Source organism: Sinocyclocheilus grahami, unplaced genomic scaffold, assembly GCF_001515645.1.
Source record: "Sinocyclocheilus grahami isolate Dianchi unplaced genomic scaffold, SAMN03320097.WGS_v1.1 scaffold729.1, whole genome shotgun sequence".
NCBI lineage: Eukaryota > Metazoa > Chordata > Actinopteri > Cypriniformes > Cyprinidae > Sinocyclocheilus > Sinocyclocheilus grahami.
The window spans coordinates 231,977-245,885 of record NW_015505908.1 but is presented as its reverse complement, the minus strand read 5'-3'; the positions used below and the strand labels follow the sequence as shown (position 1 = coordinate 245,885).

At 36.7% G+C, this 13,909-nt stretch overlaps 1 long non-coding RNA gene across 1 annotated transcript in view; it reads right to left on the bottom strand.

The window, feature by feature from the left end:
* LOC107560463 (uncharacterized) overlaps positions 1–2,416 on the bottom strand; it is a 4,545-nt gene extending 2,129 nt beyond the window's left edge. Inside the window, exons 1-2 of the long non-coding RNA XR_001605737.1 lie at positions 2,392–2,416; positions 147–188 (exon numbers count right to left, since the gene is read on the bottom strand). This is a non-coding gene — a long non-coding RNA (uncharacterized lncRNA). The remainder of the gene's footprint in view (positions 1–146; positions 189–2,391) is intronic.
* Between the last annotated feature and the right edge of the window lie 11,493 nt (positions 2,417–13,909).

The following is a 13,909-nucleotide window of genomic DNA, read 5'->3' as shown; positions in this document are numbered from 1 at the left end:
TATATATATATATATATATATATATATATATATATATATATATATATATATATATATATATATATATATATATATAATGCATACACAGTAACTTTTTTTATTTTCTAAAATTTAGAAAATATAAGAGGCTATGGCCAGAAACTTACTGAATCAGCCGTAACATGTTTGACCATATGATTAACAGAAACCTAGTAAATGAAAGAAGGACACAATTAGTAAGTATCACACTGAATTAAACTGAATTTTGAAGTAAAAAGAATAACATACTCCAATATAGTCTTTGTTTTATTTACAACTTTACAACAAAATAATATTTTTAACGTGGAAAAAAGTCCACGTGAAATGGTCATCACCCATTTTACTTCAGTGATGTATTTCAGGGTGAAACTCTATATTCAATGAAAGATTGTTTGATGAAAGTATTAAGTGAATAAGGTATTCACAATAAGACCAGAAACATACAGTAAAAAAGTAAATCAGAGTCTATTTTGATTTGTAATTTTGATGAGAAGAGTTGATGTGTAATACATAAAGACATTCAAACTTCTAGAGCTGCTCATAGCATTTTGCTATACATTTATTGAGGAATTTCTAGTATTTAATGACCAAGTGTCAGATGCTATTAGCTATCCATCATACACACTTGTTCAAATGTCAAATAAATCACAAAGTGAACCAACTTCAAATCAAATAAATAAACTCAACTTAATTTGAATTTTGCACATTAGCATAAAGCTATAAACTGAATGAAATGGTTTGGCAATTGATTGGGAGGGGGTAATAAATACTAGAGAAAATCCCTCATGCTGCCTTTATGGCACGGTAAATTATCCAAAGCCTTCTGTAATGTCCTCCTGGTTCGGCGCAGTGTGCAATAACCCACAAAACCCTCTGCAATATTTATCAGCACACACACTGCCGATGTGGCCAAGTAAAGTGCAGAGTAGCAGAACACAAAAGAACAATATCATTCATTGTATGATTTAGGTTAAATGCTCATTTAATGTTGGCTATTCAAATTTGTGTTTGAGCAGGAAACTAAAATGACTATCAAGAAGCGAATTTAAGCTATCCATCAAGCCCTAATATAAATTATTTTAGTTTAATGTTCAATGTTCAGTCACCTGTTGAATTGATAGAACACAGTTGAAAAGGCACACAAAAGTATGCAGCACTGATGTCGTCTCATTAATAGCATTCTTGCTCTAATGGAATACATTCTTTCATATGGGGAAATGCTTTTGTTATTAGATAATCAATTATTATAAATATTAATCATTTAAAAAAAATTCAGGGATACAGTGTGCTTGCAAATAGCTTATAGCTGTCTTTGTATACTAAGCTGAGACAGGGAGTATTTTACCATCAAAAAAGTTACACACTTCATCTTAAAATTCTCTTGCATTACATTTTTTCATTATCGGTTTTGATTTTATTATAGGTTTTGGATTATCAAGCATGACATATATACCTATTCTTTTGAGAAATATTAAGATACTGTGATGAAAAAACAAAGTCTGGATGTGTGGCTTTGGGGTTTCACTGTACATGCCAACAATTCAATAATTCAATCCTCATATACAACAGCAAACAAACACATGTGGTTATATATGATCAATGTATTTTTCATGCTCTTTAGAAAAATCTATTATTGTATTCAATTATGTATATATATCTATATATATATATAAAAAACATGTAAATTGTAAAGATCACGTGGTTGCGTATATCATAAATCCTTTCTTGTTTTACAAAGGCATTTTGCAAAACCAAACCACCAAAACTCACTATCCATCTATATAGCAATGCCACCTACTTGCAGTACTTTCACTGCTGATACTGAACCTAATTTACAACCGTCCATCCAAGTTCTTATTGAACAGCCCCCACAGATTCTTAATATCTTTCCTTGTCACTCCCCCCAGAAACATTAAATACGTGCCTTACGGATGTTATCATTGTACTGTCAGCTTGTCATGAAATGCTGGCCATGACTCATCTTTTTTGCACTTTGATGTACTATGCTGGCATTTAAATTATTTCTTGATGGAAGGTATATAGCACAAAAAAAATAAAACCCTCTTTGTACTAACAATGAGTCATCAGCCTCTTAGGTACAAGAAAAGAGTTTTAAAACAGAACAGTGATACAACCTTGAGAGAAAAACAGGAGTGGTTACTGCACGAAAACACAGACAATTACATTGTTGTGATTATTATGTTCATCTAAGGAAAAAAGTTTGTATTCATTTGTTGTAAAAGGATATTTCAAGGCTAAAATCCATTATTCGGTTTAGTAAATGCACAGTGTACATAATCTTAACCCAGTCATATTTCACAAATTAATCTCCATTGTGAGTGGAAGAGTCAATTAAATGTTAAATCAAATGACCTTATAGATCAGGGGTGGCGAACTCCGGTCCTGGAGAGCCACAGTCCTGCAGAGCTCAGCTCCAACCCTAATTAAAACTCCCCTGCCTGTAGCTTCCTAGTAACCCTTCAGGCCTTGATTATCTTGTTCAGGTGTGTTTGATTAGGGTTGAAGCAAAACTCTGCAGGGCTGTGGCTCTCCAGGACCGACGTTCGCCACCCCTGTTATAGATAAATGATGTGTGACATTGTGACATTCATGTCATTATCTCTTCTGTGTATTGCCCTTTCTGAACAGCCACATTTTTGTAGTTCATCTGGATGAGAGCATGAAAAGACTTTTCCAAGAATGAAGGAACAGTAAGTATCCACTTAATCTCAGCGTCCACTCCATAACAGCATACTCATAATCGTCACCTCCCTTCCGTTTTGAGAGCTCTTTTTGGCAAAGGCAGTAATTAGGGCTCCCTGCTGCGTATCTCTGTGGCCTTACAGCTCTGTGTCGCTGCTCAACCGTGTGTGGCTGTGAGAAAGCGTTGGAGGAAAGACGTAACGCGGCCCCTCATATCTGAATCACTCGTGTCTAATTTTCTCTCTGCTCAGAGATTCTTTGAGTCAAGACCCCTCACTGCCATCAGACAAATGTGTCCAATGAACAGCCTACAGTTTGTCAAATTTTGTTTCATAAAGCAAGAAAAAGTTGATGTGATGGATGGATGGATGGATGGATGAATAAATAGATATAGCATGTAGAGATTATAGATAGACACAATGACAGACAGACAAACATATTCTACATATACAGGGAGGATATCTGCATATCATACTTTTATGATATCACACTTTTTTGTATGTACACAGAACACCTTCATTAGTAAACACAACATGGCCGTCTAGGGAAAGAAAGGCCTTGTTTGTTTGGGGGAAAAACATCATGTGGGAATGAAACTGTTTTTTAAATCAACATTTAAATTGTATATTCACATAAATTATAAATCAATAGAACTGATGAGTTTATGAAACCATTTTTTGCAGAGATGAAACTACCATCATTAAAATAAATGCTGGGCCACATGCATTATTCTGATCCTGTCCGACCAGGATGTGAATGTGTGTTTTTTATGAGCCAGCCTGGGGCAACAACCTGGTTCGGAGGGCAACGAAATTGCTTTCATCCCTTTTCGGAATAGACAAAATTGCATTTGATCACAGTCCCTCACACTTAAATAGTGCTGTTTACTCAAACAGAAGCAGATCGGAGCTCAGAGGCCAATGATTGGAGTGTTAATGCATCCCTGTGATCCCGACACTATTACTTCTCTATATATCTCTGAGTGTAATGGGATATTTAATAACAGTGATCCCCCCACAGGCGGCCAATCACCCTCATCATTTGATTTTAAAATGTTTGCAATAACCTGCGGCCCGCAGGTGTAAACATGTTGCAGGGGAGTGTGGATGCGCAGACCCTGTGTCATTTTCTTAATGGAATTCCTCAGAGGTGCAAAGGGGGAAGCCTTCAAAAATAAACAGCCCAGAGCCATATATATGACAGGGTTGGGGGATATGAAAGGATATAATCCAAATACCTGTAAGAACCAATAAGGGTTTGAGGATGGGAGGATGGGTGGCGCAGACAGTGTTGCATAAAGTTTACCTACAGCCGTGGTGTTGTTTTGTTGTAAAGATTGCTGGACCGGAACAGCGCGTTGATGTTAGAGAAGCAGAAGATGAGAAAGGCAGCCATTCTGTTTTATCAGACAGGAATCCGTTATTACCCTCACAAACACTTAATGGAGTATACAAGTCTGAGTCCCCTGGGTATGACAGATGTGCAGAACACATCAGCCGCTCCTGCTAACCAAATCTTGTAATATTTAGCAGCCACGTGGTGCTCAGCTTGAACATGCTCAGATGGAAAGACCATCAGTCACGTTGATATAGAAAGATGCCCCCCCCGTCCCCAAAGTTTCTCAACATGTTATTACAGCCATTACTACGTTTATGTGTGTGCATTTATGTGAGTGTTGAGCTAATAGAGTGACAGGCCTTTTAATCAGCCCACAGAGAGCGTGTTCTCATTACCAGCTCCCCTGATAGCACCGCTTACACTTCTGCTGGGACACTGATATCCTTCTGCTGTGGTCCTGAATGGAATCTCTTCTTCCTCGCCTTCCACACTTAACGGAACTAACATGCCGATCACAAGTCCAGCTCCTTCTAGGGATTAGCTTACACCACAGGAGAGACACACTCTCGCACACGCACACGCACACAGAGCCATTAGTGTATAACGTCTGGCTCGTTCGTGCATAGCAGTTGCCAATTACTTTCAGTGGGAACAGAATCCTCTTTAGGTGTCTGTGCGTCTACATCAGACAATCAGAGGGAACTGGATGGAATGGAATTCTAATGCAGCAGCAGAGGAAGCAGGTGAAATACCACTGCAACTGCTGAAATAACCACATAGGCTCACACCAGTACAAATGTGAATAATTTATTTAAATGGAAATGGATAGGTAGAGATCATCAATGAAAAAATACTATCAAAATGCTTCATAACAAATAATGGTTGATTTTTAGTATGTCCAGATGTGCAGTTGCAATGAAATGGAAGTAGTGTCAGATTTTTTTCTTCTGTATTGTGACGTATGTCCAAGTGAAACATATTATCAAAAAAGAAAAAATGTAGGGCGGGAACTTGATGTTATCTATTGATTGATTACTGATTGGATTTTGAGATGTAAACAGTCAAAAAAAAAATGTATACAAGCTTGAAGTTGACTGAAAAAAAGAAGTAGGGTTAAGTGGATTAAATAATTGAAGAAGTCCTGTATATGTCACCAGAGAGAAGTCTGAAGATTGAGTTGACATTTTGATTAAATATTTTAAAGTCAAAATATAATTTAATTCTTTAAAAAAAACAACTATAAATTAATGAATTGTTCACAATAAGGGGTTTAACAAGTATTTGAAAAATAATGTATTTTATAATGTATTTAATAATGTATTTTATGCAGACTTTAGAGGAATATACTATTTAAGATCTGCCAACAGCAGTGTCCGGTTCTGTAATTGATTTAAGGTTAAATAACCAATAATAAATTAAATAATTTTAAAACAAAGCAAAACTAAAATGTCCCAACTGTTATACATTGACAATGGATGTTTTTATTCCAAAGTAAAAAAAAAAAATTAAATCCACAAGAAAGTATAGCTTTAACATCATGTTTATATGAGACTAGTGTGATAGAAACAATTACTAACCTGCACTAAATTATTTCCAATATTTCGGCCCAATTGGCCATGTGCCACAAACGCTGTTGATAGAATTTAAAGGGATAATTCACTCCAAAATAAAAATTCTGTTATCATTTACTCACCCTCATGTTGTTCCAAACCTGTATGTGTTTCTTTCTCCTGTGGAGTTCTGTGAATTTTTGGTTCATATAATGTATTGGTTCAATACTGTTTGGAACCCAAAATTCTTCAAAATATCATTTTTTAAGAATTAATTTAGAGGTGAATATTATCTAGCACCACCAAGTAAGGAATACCAGAGGGTTAAAATCAATTGGTGATAATGACTAATATCCGTTATCTTCATACTGACATTTACTTGGGTCCATAAAATCTTGATTCAAGAAATCTCAATCCACTCATACTAGTAGTGAACCAGTATGGTTACATAAAAAAAACGCATGTAAAGGTCACATAGACCACATTACAGATAGGCAGTACCCTGTGAGTGTACATCTGTGTGTTTTTATGAATGAGTGTGTGTGGATGTGCATGCCAGCTCTTTGGCTGTGATGATCTAATGGAACCCTGCCAAGACAAGATAGTCACCCTCACCTTCCACACGGATGCCACCTCGTCGCCCATCACACGGCTCACGCGCCGCAATCCCGCTGCTGTCTGTAGCAGTGAGTTTGAGAGGGCAGGAGAGGAGGAGTGCTGCCACAGCGTATCCCTTTCTGCTTGCTGAACATATTCAGCTAGACAGGCGTCCCTGGAGTGGGCCAAGAAACAGATGGCTGGGGACTCGATCTCCCATCAGCGTGAAATCAGGAGCCCCGCGGCCCATCCTCCAGGGCTTCATCAGCCGCCCTGTCACACACACACTTCTCTTCCTCCACCTCTTTTAATTTGTTGTTTTAAAGATCTGCCTGAGGATATTTGGTGGCTTATTGATGTTCCTCCTCCCTGCGGCGCTACAGCAGAGCTGTTAACAGGTGTTTCAGAGACACCCCTCTGTTACAGCTCTACTTACTTGATCGGATGCGGAAAACAATTTCCACAGTGTGTCTTATCCCACACCCATGCCTTTCAACATGTGTTGTGGCACCAGTGTAAAAGAACAAAGGTACGATGACAAGAAACAAAAGACGCCACTTTCAAAGAGTTTTCATGGCTTATTTTGTTTCTGGCTGCATGTACAAAGTGTTAAAATGTTGCTTGGGAAACCATATGCATCAAACACAAATCCTGGCACTGGATTTTATGTGGATTAATATGATTGTGACAAACATGCCCCGGCCTCAACCACAATAAACCTGCCACAATGGGAAAATAGCACAGTATACATGCTTCTGATTAATGTAAATATGGCTCCATAATTCACCTGACATGCCTGATGGAAGATATGCTCATTTTTATTTATTTATTTGCACAAAATGTAAGCTGCGGGCCATAGCTTAGAAATTATCTTAGCAAAAACATAAAACAGGGAAAAGCAGAATGTCAATAAAACAAAATATTTTTTGCCTTTTTCCATGGTAACAGTTTTGACTTTTGAAATTACTGTTATTGAAATTATATAAAAAAAAATCATACAGGAACTCCTTCAAGAAACCTTCATAATATTTCTTAAACATTCAGAATTTAATTAAAAAACAATTTATTATATTATTTTATTACTAAATTTAAATACATTTTACCTAACCTTTTTAAATAACAATGGTTAAAACAAAATTTTTGACTGGATGACTGTATATATAATTATTTTGAATAATTAGTTTGAAATAATCTTCTAAAAATATTTTTACACAAAGCTTTGATGAAAAAAAAAAACAGTAAATGATACTGACTCCCCCAAAATGAGATTTATATATATATTATACAAAAACAAAACAATCATTGAAAATCTGGAATTTGAGGGTGCAAAAAAATCATAATACTGAGAAAATCGCCTTTAAAGTTGTCTAGAAGAAGTTCTTAGCAATGCATATTACTAATCAAAAAGTTTTGAAATATTTACGGTATGAAATTTCAACGTGATCTCATGATAATTCGTATGTATTTTACGTAAAATGTGGTTCTATAAAACGTACAGTTACTTACGTTTTTACAGGCAATAGTGACGTATTTTCAGCATATAAACGTACAAAACTGATGTATTGACGACACCTAAAAATGAATCCTTATGAATATTGAAGTCGCGGCATTAATTTGATTAGTTTTTAGTTGTCATATGAATTACCTTGTTTTCAATTGCATTATTAAATTGTTTACTCATTTAATAAATTCTGCTCTGGATCACACAAACCTAATGTATTCCGCCAGACTGCGGGTGCAACCAAGCGGCAACCTCCCGCTCTCTCTCTCGTGAAGCCAACACGGAAGTGACTTAAACTGTAATTCATCGACTGGCCGCTAGAGGCTGGCTGCAAAAGGGAGTCAATCCCATAGACTCCCCATGTTAAAATGCCCACCTTTACAGCAGAAAAAAACATGTCTACAGCCTGGTTCAAAAAATGATTTTGGTTTATATATCTACTTTTGCCCTTCATGACAACTGTGAGGGGGGTGCATTTTTTTTATAACGCATCCCTTTAAATTATATCAAGCCTTTAAGTTCTGCATAATTAAGGGCGTGGCCACTTGAGTGACAGGTGGATTGCTGCGGCTGATACTGCCGTCGAGCTAGGTGGTCCTGGCTTTAGCAACCAGCTCCCACCTTTTTGCCCATTTTCGATTATCCGGGAGTGACGCGCGGTGACGCGCTGCCAAGATGGCGACGGCCGGCTCCGCCCACTTTGAGCTTCAAAAACCTCTTCAGGAACCTACAAGTGACGTCACGGACACTACGTCCATGTTTTTATACAGTCTATGGTGTAGCCCAACATCATTTGGATTACTTTTGGTACTGCTTTTGACATTTTTGCAATAAATAAATGATTGTAATTGCATTTATCTGTCTGTCATGTTTTTCTTATACTGTACAGAAATGTTTAGGTTTATAGGAGTGGATTTAGCGACTATAAAAATATTGTATTGCTATACTGTTACTAAAATGGTTATTTTCCTGCGTATTTCGGTCATTTGCATTTTATATCCTTTTATACTCACTATAAAATGGGTAGGTTAAGGTTTGGGGGTAGGTTAAGGGGTCTAAAAATCTAAATTGTGTATTAATAAAATGATAAAAATGCATATTCGCTATAAAATGGGTAGGTTATGGTTTGGGGGTAGGTTAAGGGGTCTAAAAATCGAAATCGTATATAATGTATATATGTATATATATGTGTGTGTGTGTGTGTGTGTGTGTACACACACAGTGCCCTCCACTAGTATTGGCACTCTTGCCAGTATTAATGCCATTATTAATTCACAGAATTTTAACCTATCATTGAAGCAAAACAATGGAACGTGGAATCTCATTATGAAATAAATGTTTTTCTCTTGTTCATGTTGGCCACAATTATTGGCAACCAATTATTGCAACGTCCTTTTCCCAAGAAAACAGCTCTGAGTTTTCTCCTACAATGCCTGATGAGTTTGGAGAACAACTGACAAGAGATCAGAGACCATTCCTTCATACAGAATCACTCCAGATCCTTCAGATTCCCAACTCCATGTTGGTGCTTCTCCTCTTCAGTTCACCACACTCATTTTCAGGACTGGGACGGCAATGGCAGAAGCATCATTTTGTGCTCAGTGACACATTTTTGTGTTGATTTTGATGTTTTGGATCATTGTCCTGATGGAAGATCCAACCACAGCATTTAGAGTCATGGGGAGAGTCTTTAGCCACTCAAACTCTTCTCCTCACCGTGCATTAGGACAATGTAGACACACATCCTCTTTCAGGCAGATTTGTAACATCTTTAGTTGATTGGAACTTTTTAATTATTGCCCTGATGGTGGAAATGGGAGATTTCAATACTCTTTTTTGAAAGCCACTTTCTATTTTGTGAAGCTCAACAATCTTGATCTGCACATCAGAACTATATTCTTTGTTTTACTAGATAATTAATGGAATTTGGCTTTTGTGTTCCTCATATTTATAATCCTGTGGAACAGGAAGTCATGGCAGGACAGTTTCATGCTCCTAGTCAGCCTGGTGTGCTAAAAAATGCAAATATGAATGGGAATATACTTCAGAGATATTTTACTCATAAGAATTTCTAGGGGTGCCGATAATTGTGGCCAACATGCATTGGAGAAAAGCATTTATTTAATAATGTGAGTCCCCCTCCCCACTTTCAATTGTTTTATTTAAATTAAAGGTTAGCATTTTGTGAATTTTTAGAATGAAAGAACAAAAAGATAAATTATGTATATATATATATATATATATATATATACATACAGTATACACACATGGAGTATACAGTATACACACATCTGATAGTGAGCAACTTGCTGGCAGATATAAATATTGTTTGTTTGTGTAGATGTGATTTATGTCAAGGTTGTGTTGTTAAACACTTGCCAGTGGACGACATGTACTCTCTCCATCTTCTCACGATATCAGTGTGCCAATCTGATTCATAATACATTTGTTTTGTTCCAGATGCAAAAATAGACCTTCTGTTCATCATATCTGAAGAAACAAAATGTGCCAAGCAATATTTAATTCAGCGCGGCTTCAAAAAAAAAAATGTGTTACATCAGTTTGACTTCCAAAATAACCACAAAAATGAGAATCTTACACTGCATACCAACCACTGAGGAGCGGAGGATGTTTTCACACCAAAAACATCCTTTTGCCACCAAAGTCATGTTTCCTCTATTATTCATGCACACACTCATTCAAATGGTTGGCCAGCGTCGTGCGCTGACAAGAAGATTCAACCATGCAGCCATCAGCCTTTATCGTCCATCCACGCTGGAACATTCTGTCAGTCATAGCATATGCCCTGATTGCACATGATGCTATTTATTTGTGCAATTTCCACAAGTCCTTCCCAGAACTCCTCTAAACAAGACTGGCTTGTCCTAGTTCAGTCAAACATCATCTTTCAGTGGGAATACATTTAAATATAAAAAAGAGACTGTAAGACACGCTTCTCTTCCGCTAGAGGATTAAACTTCAGAATTCTTGTTTGATTTGGCACCCAAAGTTTTCATCATTATTTTAACATAAGGGCTACAGAAATGTGATGTAGCACATGCAGCCTGGCTCAACAAATTAACCTTTAGCTGCCGATGTGAGATTTGGGGAGGATGTGCAATTACATCACCGGAGCAGCTCTGCGATAACGTTAACTGACTTTTTATAATTGTTTAATCCTGGACAATTTTCAGTTAGGAAATAGAGAAATACAAGCTGAAAAGTGGTGACAGTACAATGTGTTCTTGGATCTATCACAAATCCCAACCTTAACTATTAACTATAGAATTAACTACTGAATGTAGTTAGTTTAAGTGTAAACCAGTTTAAAATATATATATATATTTTAAAGGCAAAAAAAGGGACCCCTACACTCTCAGAAAAAAAGGTACAAAAGCTGTCACTGAGGCAGTACCTTTTCAAAAGGCACATCTTTGTACCTAAAGAGTCCATATTGGTACATTAAAGATACATATAAGTACCTAAAGTGTACATTTTAGTACCTAAAAGGTACAAAAGTGCACCTTTTGAAAAGGTAGCGCCCCAGTGACAGCTTTTGTCTTTTTTTTTTCTGAGAGTGTATACTGTATATGTTGTATAAAATCAAATGTATAATACTTTATTGATGTAAATACATACTTTATGATACTTACACTGCAAAGCAACTAAAATAATTAATTATTTCAATAATACACTTGAACATTACATTTAACACACTTGAATCATTTAGTTCAACTTTAGATTCTTAGAGCTCTGTCTTAAATTTAGTTTTGGTTTATGTAACTTATTAATCTGTTTTTGAGTAATGCAGTTAATAGGAATAAATAAATAAATAAATAAATAAACTCAAACTCCATGTCTGATGGGTTGAGATAAGTGTTGTTCCTGGACCAACAAGATCAGGCAAAGCACACGTTACTTCAAAAAACGAATGCATGTATTTGGTTGTAACATTATTAGCACAGCAAATTTTCTATTTGCAATTCATGAGTGACCAACATGACCTTTCAGTATATTCATGATTAATGATGAGAAAAGAATCAATGAATTCCAAGGCCTTTGCACAAGCACTGTCTTTAAATCTGTCATAATAAGGCTTTGCAGACTAATCCTGCTCCCTTTACCACATGAACCACGTGATCCCAATTAGAATCAGCTAATAATCAAGAATGAAACGTATGGGATTTTTGTCGACAGATAATCTCCAAAGAGCCTGCAAAATACTGTCTATAAGCTGCACATTTATATTAATTAATTCCCAGGTCAAGAAGCCAAATTGAGGTTTCATATACAGATTAATGTAAGTAAATGCATCCAAGGGGTTTTCAAAGAGATTCTCGGAGATCTGTAAAATGTAAAAATGTATCTTTTAAAAGCAAACAGATATATGATATAATATACGGTGTCACACAGAAGAAGGAAAGTCAAACAGGTTTGGAATGACATGAGGGTGAGTAATGGTTGATAAGAGTTTTCTCTTTTGGGTGAACTATTGTTTTATAACTGTACAACTGTGTACTGAGAATCTGTACGACAGAAACATTTCAGTGACAAATGGTTTTGTTGCACTGACAGCATAAAGGTCATAAAAATATGGACTATGATGCCACATGACATGACATGACAATCTACGGCTTCTGTTTTTAATAAACAGTAAATAAATAACAAATAATAATAAATGAAATAGTTATAAGACATCTTCACCACTTCAAAATGAAACATGCAGCTTTTATATTCTTTGTATTGGTCAATCTGTGATTTTTAAGTCAAACATCTGTCCAAAGATCACCTGTCCAACTTTGAAAGTTCTTCATGTGCTTTCATTTCTGCCCTCCTTCTCGTACATGAGTGCAAGTCTAGCGTGACCGCACCATATTAATTTTGACAGAACATGTACTTGTCAATGATACTATTCTACCTTTTATACTGCTCCCTGTTCACTGTTCATAAGAATCAGATATTATTTAAGGATGGTTACATAGCATGGCCTGAGATTTGGTTTATAGATGACAGTGATCAAGCATGAGAATAGTTTGACAGCATGGGGACTGGGACAGCGGAAACCAGAGGGACAATCTTGTGTTCTCCTAATTAAAGTTGGTTCCTTTCAGTGTTGTAATCAGATCCTTTAATCTCTGTTTGAATCGCCTCTGACAGTGGCTAGCGGGCACACGTCAGCTGCGTCGGTTAAAGGCCTCTGATTGATCAAACAGGCCACTAGTGGCACTTCCGCAATTTCCCCTGAGGCTATCCTACAGAGAAGTTGTCAGCTTCAATATTGTGGCTCGCTCCATGACACCTTGCCGGTTTCAGCTTTCCTTGGATTCTTCAAACGCTGCTGTAAATATGGAACGCTTTACCCACAATCACAATGTCTCTGGCTACAGCTATCACATGCCTTTCCAACCACAACACTGACACAGTGTGTGAGTTTTGAGCGCAGCTATCAGATTCTCTTAGGAAGAAGTCGTAAACTACACAAATGCCAGAGGTTTATTAGCGGTTTTACATGCTACTTGTTGCAGCTATTTTTGTGCTTCTCGCAAGTAGCCTAGCAACAACAGAAACTAAAGAAATTATAGCAGTGAAGAGAATTCAACTGATCAGCAGTCGTCAGTGTTTGATGCAGTTTTTTGTGCTATCCTTCATACCAGGGGCGTAGATTACGCGGGGGACGCGGGGGATGTGTCCCCCCCACTTTTAATATCACGTAAATTCGTCCCCCGTACTTTTTCGAGCAAGTGTGTTCGCATAGAGGTTTTCAAGAGCCGTGTGAATAAATATAGATTTAAATTCAAAGAGACAGTATAGTCTGTGCATGATCTGATGTTTTATTCGGACCCACTCATGCAGTGTATGTTTCATTCATACTCGAAGCCGGAGGGCGCTCTCGCGCAGAAAGTCGAACCAGGAAATTCCTAATATGGACAAAAGCGTCCAGGTGTTGCTGTATGAAAACAGTTGTTTTCAGAAAAACAGAAACGTTTGGAAAGATGAAGACATTAAACATACGATTGCATATGGTTTATTTGTGTTTGTCAAGTCATCTCCAGGTAATAAATAAAGCATATGAACAATGCAGTGCTAACTGACATAGCATTTATTACAGTATTGAAACTATTCTGCCTTATTATGTGATAAAAAAGTGTTTGTAGTATATAAACAAATCATTATTATTGTTTATTGTCCAGCAGTTATCTGA